Here is a 12026-nt window from a genome sequence, read left to right as displayed (position 1 = left end):
CACTTTCCCTGCGTCACCCTGAGAAACCCTTGCGCCACTATGAATGCGCCATATTTAGAATATGGCACACCATGGCGCAAGGATTTAGAGATGCGTCAGAAATTCTGACTCATCTGTTGACGCAAAAGTCATACATTGCTGGAGTCGTGTCGCAAGCACGACGCAACTCCAGCAATGCAGGGGGAGGCCTATCCTCATTGTGCTGGGTCACTCCTTATGCCTGCTTCAAACAGGCGTAAGAATTTGACGCAGTGGCGTCCTAGAAGTGGCGCAGTGAAATCTTATAGATTTCACTGCGTCACTTCTATGAGACTTTTTTGCGTTGGTACGCCCACCCTGCATACATTATACCTGATGCAGGTATAATGTGACGCAAGGCTTTACAACATGACGCATCTCTCTAGATGCGTCACGTTGTAAATGGGCCACATTTTCACGCTGCTGCTGCATCACAAAAAGTGACGCAACGGCGGCGCAAAAATGACGCAAGGGGCTTGTAAATCTGCCCCGTAGTATTTTACTCCATCGTCCTGTTGGAGAAAAAGCCAGTCCTAAATCAGGCCCAAAGTTCTTGGTTAATTTGATCAACCTGTACTGAGGTTACAATGCTGCAAAATAATATTCATTCTTTCAAATTGTACCCTTTAATATGGTAATTGTTCTTGAACAGCTTCTTCGTTCTCTTTTCCAACCAAATATTTTTTATGTGTATAGCCATACTCAATGGACTAAAGGACTTCAATCATTCATATGTCACTTCTTGTGGTAGAACAAATATTTGTATATAACGAGCATGTTTTCGAAAGACAAGAAAACAATTTTAAACTATTATAATCTATAATTACATCCCTCCTTCAAACCTTCAAGTATCTTAAAGTCTCTGAGTAACTCCAAAATCCCTAAACCATTTTTACTTAATATCGTCTCATTTAGTACTGAAAAAGAAATTATGTATTCAGGCATCCTTCGTGCCTGGTTCACAGGGTCTTTTATTTGAAACGTCCTAAACATGGTGCCATAATTGAGTCACAGTGTAAGTATTGTTTTAGATTTGCAAACTTCTGTACACTGAGTACACTTTCTAACCTTTTTTGAATCTCAAAATTAATTTACAGCCATTAAAGTCTACAGCCAAGTTACCTCTGGTTTTAAATATCACTGTGTGTCAGGCATGAGATATGCAAATCACTTTTTTTCTCGATGTTTGTCATCCCTCAACAGGAACATATTATCTTGTGAGAGTCCTAATAAAATTTCACAGATGTTCTTATCCCACTGTGACAACTAAGCAGTAATGAGCAATCATCCAATGGTCTGGTTCAGGACCTCGCCCAACCCAAGTTACATAAAATTCCCATCCTTTCAAAATACCCCGCTGATTATGATACCCAGGAATTTGTGCACATAAATTCAGCACATCTGCTCTTTACCATTAGCATGTGCCCTAGTATTTAAGAGCACTCTTTCAAACTCAAAAACATCTTTGGCAAACACTCAGAATCCTTTTCTGTTCCTTTAGTGAGAAGCAGGCTATTAATGGTTTGTGGTCACGCCCTAGACATAGTTACCCTAATGCATTGGGGAAAATGCTTCACTACTCACATATTAGCCTATGCTTCTCTCAATAGACACAAATAATTTTCTTTAGCAAATATTAATAATCTCTTCCACTGCCATAAGTTCTGATCACACTGTTAAATTCAGAATCAGCCACTTAAGGGCATGGCCATTACGGAGACCGTTCCTGTTGAGTCTGGACACTGGGCTCCCACAGTGGCCTTCCACCGTTGCTTCTGCGTGAGTTAAACTGTGACATAGCTATTCATCGATTTGTGTAAGCAATAGTGAAAGCAGATCATCTCATTTAACATGCAGCAAGATGAGAGGTGAATGATTCAAAAGTCGAAACCCTATGACCATTACAAGATGGCCAACACTGCGGGCTGTGGTTGCAACAACCATTAAGCCGGTGATGGAAGATGATCGCTTTGCATGAGTGCAGGTGATTGGACTGTGTACAGCCATCAAATGAAAAAACAGCCACACAATTGTGTAAGAGCTCACTGATCAGTCCAGACATAGCCATGGCTCTCTGCGATCTCCACTTAAGACAATAATGTAAAGCAGGGCCTGGAGGGGAAGGGCCAGCATCTGTGCTACGAGGCTATTGCTTGTGAAGTCTGAACTCAAGAGAGGACAATCTCTGAAGACAGGGAGCAGCATCCACTGAGACCTGATAGGAAGCCAAGGGAGGCAGAACTGAAGTAAATGCAGAAAACAATAAAGTAGAAGAGAGCAAAACAACAGCCTCACTTAAAGTGTGAACTGTAGAGCAGTGGAAGGTCTTCATGCAGCAACAAGTGTGTCACCCCAAAAGAAGAACTTTCATCGTAGAGGTGCTTATCATCGATATATGTGTACCAAAGGCACCATGGAGATCTCAAAAGTAAAGGGAACTAAATCCCTTTCTATTAAAGAGATGCTATTCCTACATAGAAGACATATCTCTAAATCATGCTGAGAATAACCTCCCCAGACAGAAGTAGACCCCTGTGCCAACAAACCAGAATTGAAGGTTCCAGCTAACAAAGAGGACCTTCAATTGCTTCTGCATACGTTTAGCAAAGACATGACAGCTTTGCAACAAGATTTAGTAAAGCCCTGAGGGACAGCGTCCAATCACTGCAAAATGTTGAACATTGGATAGACCACATTGAAAACAATTTAGCAGAGCATGCATATGAACGCGATGTGCAGATGGCTAAAAATAATGTCCTTGAAAATCAGCATAGAACTTCTCAAACTAGAAGATCTGGAAGACTGATCCAAAGGAACAATGTCAATACATGGGGCATAAGTGGTAAAGTCTCATATAAGCGTGAGGTAGTTGTACTATTGTGTTGCATTGTGATACTGCCCAGCGCCAGTTGTATGACGCTTGCTGCTGCTATTTTTGAAACTGTTACCATTTATTTTCTGTGCACACATCTTTCAAACATTTTAAGATTACGAGGGAAATGCCTGATGTTGCGAGGTTTCTTTCTCTGAGCCACACTTCCAGTTCGCTTCCCCGGTACACCGCGGGTCCTAATCCCGATTGTGTGGAGGGAAGCCATTTCCAGCCAATTGAGGGTTGGTGGTCTAGTCCCCACCCTCACTTTCACATCAATGGGCATGCAGAGCGAAGCGTGCAGCGGACGCGTGTGAGGTAGTTGTAATATTGTGTTGCATTGTGATACTGGCCAGCGCCAGTTGTATGACGCTTACTGCTGCTATTTTTTAAACTGTTAGCATTTATTTTTTGTGCACACGTCTTTTAAATATTTTAAAATCACGAGGGAAATAACTGATGTTGCGAGGTTTCTTTCTCTGAGCCAGACTTCCGGTTTGCTTCCGTGGTCCACCGCGGGTCCTAATCCCGATTGTGTGGAGGGAAGCTATTTCCGGCCAATTGAGGGTTGGTGGTCTAGTCCCCACCCTCACTTTCACATAAATTGGCATGCAGAGCGAAGCGTGCAGCGGACGTGCGCCGGGGGTGAGCTGGCAGTGCGCCAAAGGCAATCCTGTCTGCACCCGTCCGCGCCAGGACGTCGCCAGGAACCAGAGACCCTGGTCAATTTTATGTCAACCATGTCCCCCCATGCAAACACACTATACCAGACAAGAGCTAATTAATTTACAGACCAATGTAACCCCCACTTGTCGAACAGAAATCTGGCCTTACCCAGAAGGTCCATTTTCCTGCCGAGCATGCCGATTTCAAGCAAACTAGATCTCTCCTGGTCAGGCTATCAACACTTCCGTGGATAATTCACGGAAGCGGTGGAAAAATCTGTTGTGCAATATTCGATCGCTGCACAAACACTCCGTTGAGGTATGGGACCTAGTGTCCTCGGTTCAACTTGAACTGGGCTTTCTAACCGAAACCTGGCTCAAGCCCCACTCTGTGCCCGATATATCGTTAGGCATACCGGAGGGGTATAAAATGGTTAGACTAGACAGAACTATGAAGATAGGGGGTGGAATTGCCATTGTGCATATAGATGGAATCAATGTCTCCGTCCTAGACCAATGTGGCGATGCTACTATGGAGATGTTGGTCTTTAGGATAGATTCTTCCATGCAGGCTAGCTGGAAAGGGGCGTTAATTTATCGTCCCCCAGGTCCCCTAGCTGATTTCTCTCTACAATTGGTTAAACTATTAGCTCTGTATGTTACCGCGTGCAATAACTTTTTACTCTTAGGAGATTTCAATATCCATAGTGAATGTCTCTCCAACTCAGATGCACAGACTCTTTTGGCTGACCTATCCCTTGTAGGCCTATTCCAGCTTAATGAAGGCCCGACCCACATAGCTGGTCATACTTTGGATATTATATTTTCAAATTCTTCTAAGATTCAGTGCGAATCCCCCCAACAACTTACTTGGTCTGATCATTCAGTCATTTAATTTTTTATTCAGGACCCTACAGATCTCAAAATACCTAATCCAGCTACATTTTATACTCGCAGGCAGTGGCAGAAAGTCTCAGCGGAAAACTTTCAAACCATTTTTTTGAGGCCTCAAAATTCTGCATCGGACAATATTGAGGTAGCACTGTCCAAATATAACTCGCCTGTTTCAATAGCCATTGACCACATCGCACCTCTCAAATCTTCCTTGAGCCATCCTAATCGCCCACAGGCAGTCTGGTTGTCGACTCAATTGCGAGTTCAAAAACAACTTTGCAGGAGGTTAGAGAGAATCTGGCGTGCTTCTCATAATGATGCGGACAGAGATCGGTTCCATTCCACTCTGTCCAGCTATCATAAAAATATAAAAATAGCACAGAAAGCCCATATAACAGCTCAGTTAGCCCAGGCCGGCAACTCTTCTAAAACCCTGCACCAGATTCTTCAGTCCTTCATTAACCCCAAGACATGTGAAAGCTTAGAGGCCCCCTCCCAACTGCTGTGTAATGATATTGCTCTCTATTTTGCACAAAAGATAGAGCTTATCTATGGAAAAATTACTGCAACAGGAAGCCTGCAGCAGATCCCTGTGGCCTTGGACCAATTTAATCTAACAAACTCTCAGTTGTTAAAGAACTTCCCCACAATTACATTAGCAGAGGTTGAATCACTGATCCACAAGATAATGTCTGGGTCCCCTTCAGACCATATTCCAGCTAAAGTCATTCCGTCTTTAGCTAAACATCTGTCTCCCTCTGTGCAATCTCTTATTAATCTCTCTCTAACGGAAGGCCATGTACCCCTGGAGTGGAAGGTTGCTCAGGTTAGACCCATTCGTAAGAGCACTAAAACACCGTGGACGGATCTCTCTAACCTCCATCCTATTTCACTCCTTCCGTTCCTGAGCAAACTAATGGAAAAACATGCCAATACCCACCTTTCCAACTATGTCGAACTAACAGGATGTTTAGATCCTTCCCAGTCCAGTTTTAGACCCGAATACAGCACCGAATCAGCATTACTAGTGGTCACAGATAACATCAGGATGACCCTAGATAAAGGCCACTCTATGATTCTGGTGCTGTTGGACCTATCTGCAGCATTCAACACAGTTTCCCACAGTATTCTGACCAAAAGGTTGGAAGAGGTTGGGCTAAGAAAATCAGCCTTACAATGGATGAGGAACTTTCTGCCTGATCGCTCCTAGATTGTCAACCTAGGCCCATATCGCTCGGCCCCTGTAGAATTGACTAAGGGAGTACCCCAGGGCTCATGTCTGAGCCCTACATTATTCAACATCTATATTGCTCCCTTGGCCAATCTTCTGAGGACACATGGGTTCATTCCCATATCATATGCCGACGATACCCAGTTACTCTTTTCATTCGATAAATTCACCTCGGCGGTACGGCTAGCCTTCTCCAATGGGATGAGAGCCATATCACACTGGATGAAGAATAATTTCCTCCAGTGTAATGCGGGAAAAACAGAGATAATGCTCTTTGGAGAGGCCCCTCTCCTATGGACCCCAGATTGGTGGCGGACCGACCTAGGTCCCCATCCTGCACCCAAGTTTACAGTAAAAAATCTGGGTATCCTTCTAGATCAAGCCCTCAGTCTGAAGGAGCACACTGCTCAGACAGCTGGTTCCTGTTTTCATGTAATAGGCCTGCTCCACCTAGTTTTCCCCCTGCTTCCTGACTCCACCTGGAAAACTCTAGTCCAGGCGCTGGTATTAAGTTGTCTGGACTACTGTAACGGCCTGCTGGTATCTGCTAATTATGCCTCACTCAGCAGACTGCAGGTAGTTCAGAACACTGCGGCGCGGCTGGTCCTTAATGCCCCCTCTAGGACCCCCTCTCGCCCTCTTCTCATGGAGCTGCATTGGCTCCCTATCCGCCAACGGGTGAAATTTAAAATCTGCTGCACCATTCATAAGGCACTGTTTAACTTGGGCCCATCCTATCTTTCCGAGAAATTCATGCCCTATGTACCATCAAGATCCCTCAGCTCGAGTGCTAACCTCTTGAGTGCCTATGACGAGATGGTCTCGTCATGGGCCGCGGTTGCGCTGTGCCCATGACGAGACTATCTCGTCATGAACCCCGCCTGCTAATGAAAGGGCCGGCACAGGGCGGGGAAAGGGCGGGGCACTCAAGGGGTTAAACACCTTCTAGTGGTGCCTCGAGTAAGTAAGGCAAGACTAGGAGGAAGAGCTCTTTCCCATCTTGGCCCTCATTACTGGAACGATCTCCCCTTGTCCTTGAAACAGTGTCTAGATCACTTGCAATTCAGGAAGTTGCTTAAGACCACCCTTTTCTGTGCCTATTAAACTCTGCTGGAGTTGCTTCACACCCTCACACCCTCACAGTCTGCTCTGAGCGCACAGATACCCCTTCAGGGGTCGATTCCAGCGCTATATAAACAAATAAATAAATATATATACAGAATTTGAGGCCTAAATGCAAGCAAGCCCTCTTCTGACACCTGCTCCAGCTATCCGAGGAAAAGGAAATCCAAGCTGACTAAACCTATCTAGACCTCACGCATCTCGTGTTTTTGGCTTTTCAGCAGCTGAAGAGTCTAGTACTCAATGTCATACACTGGTTCATTTCCGTAAGGAGAAAGAACACATCCTCGCTGCAGCCCGCAAGAAAGACTCTATCACCTTTAAAGGAGACTCTATCACCCTCTTCCAAGACATATTGTCTGCATCATGGCGAGGAGGTGTGACTTCAGAGAGGTCACAACATTTTCGCATCACAAGAAAGTGCCATACAAATAGAGATTCCCATTCTGCTTTTCTGCTTCCAGGGCAGCAGAGAGCAGTTAGGTCACAAGAAGAAATGACAAAGATCTTCTACATGCCATGCCACATAAGAACAGCGAGGATCAACAGAAGGGTCTCAAACCAAAGACCTTAGAGGAGACATGCAGATGCAAAAGATATTGCAGAGAGAAGAGGCCAAGAAAATCTTTCATGAGACATCCTATGATGGTTAGATGTAGCCGTGTTGGAGAATTGCCTTGTTATGGGCTTGCTACTGCTGGAAGGCGATGAACACATTCCCGAAAACTCTCGACTAGAGAGACCTAATTGACTGTTCTTGTATGGAAATTCAAATAATGATTAAGGCGGTGAGTGCAGCGATAAAGGGCTAATCAAGCCACAAGGCCAGGACCTTGGAAGGTTTTTCATTTAATTTTACAAAGGATATGTAGACTTGTTGGCTGAGCCTTTACCCACGGTCTACTGTTACTTCTTAACCTCGGGTTCCATGACGAGGTCCATGTTAATGCCGACTATAATGCTAATTCTTTCACTTGGCTAGAGCCTTAAATCTTGCACAGTATACCGACAAGTAGCTATGTTAAATGATGTTGTGAAAATATTCACAACTATCCTAGTATCACATATTCATGCTATATGGGGTGTTCTGAAGCATTGTTCTATCCTGGGGAGTCTGAGGACCACCTTAGTTCAGGAAATCACCCATAAATGATCTCTCAAAGCCAACCGGCTACATAGGGTTGTATGCTGGGGTTCATGGAGCTCCACTGGCCACTACCTGGTAGCTGTCCTCACTCCAGACCCAGCTCTCTTAAATGATCCACTGGCTAAAAGGTGAAGTAGAAGGCCACTTTCCCCCAAAGGAGCCAAAGGGGCGAGCTAATTTGGACAAGAATAAACAAAGCATGAACAGAATGTATACTATCAGACATAGTTCATGAGGCCCCCACTAGCAGACCCTAACACTAATTCCAATGGGTGCACTCGACTTTGACTGATTTATGTTGACCTGGAGAAGCATTGGTAAGAATCAATTGACTTGGTTAATTGACAGAAGTTCCGAACCTCACCATTAACTTCCCACATTTAGGGGGACATTTGCTAAAACGTTCTGCAATGAAGTGCAGCAACCAAGGTTGCTGCTTTATGTTGTGTAAAAGGGAGAGAATAGGACAGAGCCATGGCTAGTAAGATATGGCGCTGTTGCTCTCTCCCCCTGCACTCAAGCACTTTAGGCTAAGTTGAGCAGCTCACGTTCCCTTCCACCTTAGGGCAGGGGCGTCGCCTCCGCTAAGGTGGAGAAGCGTCGCCCCACTGCTCTTCGAGCAGGAAAAATAAGATGATAACGTAGTTATTATTATTTTATTTTTCGCAGGTTCTGGGCTTGGTTAGGTCAGCGCGGGGTTGGTGGGACAGGGGGAGGAGTGGTTTTCATACTCCAAGTGCCCATGACTGCTTGGCCGGCCATCTCCGGCCCTGCCAGTCATACGCACTTTGCATGTTCCCCACAGCCTGGTGGGTAACATACCAGAGGGCCCCAGCCCCATTCTGAGCGTCGATCTGCGGTGCTCAGACCAATCACAACACTGAGGTGCAGCGTTATGATTGGCGTAGGGGAGACAATCACAATGTTGCATTGCAGTGTAGTGATTGGCTATGGGGGGCCTGGGTGCTTCCTTGTTCAGGGACTCGCCGCCATCGCGGGGAAAGCAGAGGAGAGACGGGACCGGCAGATGAGGTAAGTGGTATTTGGTTTTGTTTTTTATTTGTCCTCTCCCCCACGATACCCTGCTGCCTCTCCACTCTCATTCCCTGCCAGCCGCTACTACCTTAGGGGTATGTCTACTACAGATTTTGCACTGAAGGGAACACTTCCAGTACAAGACACTGTACTTAGACATAGTTTAAACATTTTCTAACTTGGTATGTGTGCTGTATAGTGCAGAAAATATTGAAAGCTAGAAACGTTTTCAGAAAAATAAACTTTTCTCAAAGTTTATGCCACTCTCAAGGAGGCAAACTTTTTTGCCCAGAGCCCTGTCTACCTTTTTAGTAGCTAGCGTTTTGCATAAAAATTCATGGGTGGTTGCATGGGATCATCCATGCAGCTGACATGGAACGCTCACTTGACACAAAGTTGCTCAAAGCGCTTCTTTGTGTTACTTATGGGCTACTTTCCAAGTTGGAAAGAAAAATCCCAATTAAAGACTGCATTGGTCGGCATTACGTTTTGTGATACTACACCAGTGCAAAGCGTTGCTGAATCTGGAGAGAGAGAGAGAGCGTGTGTGTGTGCTTGCATGTGTGTGTGCGTGTGTGTGTGTGTGTGGGTGGGTGTGCGTATCTCCACACTGTAGGGTCTAGTCCGTTCTGGGTTTTGGTCAACACTGACAAAGTCAAGAGCACCAGTGCGTCGAACAGCGTGCTATGTATACTGATCCCCGTGGTCTGCCTAGGTGTGTGTTTGCTTGTGTGCATACGTGTCTGTGTGTGTAAACAGACAGTCTTGATCCCACCTTTGTAGCGCTTTAAACGGACAGACATATCCATGGAGAGTGCCAGAACTCTCACAGCTTTGTAACCTGCGTCCCACCTTTCACTATCTGCGGCTTTCACGTGCCAAACACGCTCACGTGCCAGTGTTCATTCACACCTTATCGCGTCATCTCACAGACCTAATAAACACGCATCTCTGGTGACACCGCGCCGGTTTCCATTCCCACAGGAGGCCAGCTTGGCAGGTACGGAGGGCGGGCCGTCTGTCAGGCACACCGGGGTCTTTTGTAAAGGTGGTTTGTCATGTTTCATCAACACGTATCACGTAGGTGTGTTCGCTGCTGGTAACTCGAGACCGCTGTCGGTGGTGCCGCAGGCGGGGTAGTCAGGGGAATATCTGGACAGGCAGAATTCACTGAGTGATATCTGCCTTTCCGACACTTCTCTCCCTCTTGACAAACTCACCTGAAGACTCCTAGCGGAAAAGCTTAATGACAGAACCCGTCTGTCATTCGGTGTTTATAAAATATAATAATAGTGGATATAGATATGACATGCACATTTCCGTTGTTTATAGTAACTTTAGAAATGGCGCCTGCAGACTCATTAGAAAACTGCAATGCGTTGTCACACAGAGGTCAAAACATGTCGTTGGCGCGAGCTCTTTATAAATATGCCGAATATGCTTGGTTTTAGGGGAATGAGCATTTTTCTTTTAAATAAAAGTATTAGGGGTGAAAGGCAACGAATGACCTCAGGTTCAGCGACCCGAAATCTTTGCTATTGTTTTCATGATATTTTATCAGTGGCTGTTACACAAACAGTAATTATAGCCGTACAATAACTGCCTATCAAAGTTACCAAATATGTTACTTGTCACCTACTTATCTCTAGGTCTGACAGAAAGAAAAAAGAAGTTTATTTTAAGGCGGTATCCATCTAGTTTTCCACAATGAGAGGGTCCCAGAGATAAAATATTTTTAAATGTTTTAAAAATATGTTCATGTATCAGTCCAATGTGACCTCCTTAAAAGAAACGTTAACTGCCTAGTAAAATACAAGGGTTTAACATTGCCTGTTTCTGGATAGTGGTGTAAAACATTCACATTCGTTTTGCTATTCCTTTAACATTTATATTTGATTGATAATAGCAGAAAGGTGCCCAATTCACAGTAAGATTTGACAGAATGTTTTAGTTCATTAGGGAGCAGACGAATTGCACAGCAGACTGTGGCGTAGGCAGTGTGTGTCATTGGTCCCAGTGCAAGGGAGGAAATATGAGGGTTCAGTGAGCACTTCAGGACTCCGGTACCACAGTACCTGCTGCACCAACGGAAGCTACGCCCCAGATAACAGACTATAGAACCAAAGAAAACGTGCTTCGAGTCCCAGCAACGGTTCATCAATAGCGGCCGTTGTCGACGGACTGCAGTTCTTTTGAACGACACCAGAGGGAGTTCAATGCAAATCCATGATGTTTTTCTTTTTGCTGAAGTAACCTTGTGAGAGCTGGGACAACAACACCCCTCTTTTAGTCAGCGAAACGTTAACATTAATAACTTAATAAAACAGTAGAGAGAACAAAATAGAAAGGTAGAAAAATAGACTACAAAAAGTAAGATACTTAATACTAGCTAAAATTTTTTTTGAAAAAAAGCATACATATTGGGGTTGGGGAAAGGGATAGATTAGATTTGGGTTTTGCTCAGGGTTTAGAGTTAAAGTTAATCGTAGCGTTAGGAATGAGTTATGGCTAGGGGTGATATTAGGGATGGGGTTTAGGGGTTTAGTTTAGAGTAATGAAAGGTGTAAGAAGGTGATGCAGCAGGAGGGTGACAAGGGATATTGTTTTGGGAGGCTGTACCCCCTCCTCATTAAATGTCAGAGACAATATGTTGAAGGGAAACAAGGTTAGAGTTTTTGTAGTTAAGGTTTAAGGTGATGGTCAGGGCAATGGTGGGGGGAAGGTAGCGTGGCAAGCACAGCAAGATGGTGCCCCCATTTTCGCTCAGGTCCGTGATCCCTTTTCCGTAGGACTTCACAGGTGTAAGTAATAAAGATGCCACATCGGGAGGGAGAAGACCTCTGTGGAGCCCACTCTGATGATTGAGGAAATCCCAGAGGGAGGAGGACGGATCAATGCTCTGGCAAAGGGAAGCCAGCCCGGGGCTGATAGTGTAACGGGCCCCTGCGCGGACATAACTGGGCCCGGCTCATGCATACAAAATAACTGAGACACAGCCACTGGTATAGAGTATGAGCAAAATACTACGTTCAGTCAGTGCCC

General features: G+C 45.1%; 1 protein-coding gene across 1 annotated transcript in view; it reads right to left on the bottom strand.

The window, feature by feature from the left end:
• LOC146785455 (calcium-activated potassium channel subunit alpha-1-like) overlaps positions 1-12026 on the bottom strand; it is a 1319298-nt gene that overhangs the window by 714783 nt on the left and 592489 nt on the right. The gene's annotated exons all lie outside the window — the stretch shown is intronic.

Source organism: Triturus cristatus, chromosome 11 (assembly GCF_964204655.1).
Source record: "Triturus cristatus chromosome 11, aTriCri1.1, whole genome shotgun sequence".
Lineage (NCBI taxonomy): Eukaryota > Metazoa > Chordata > Amphibia > Caudata > Salamandridae > Triturus > Triturus cristatus.
Note: the sequence above shows the minus strand (reverse complement) of the source record. Positions and strands in the feature narration are given on the sequence as shown.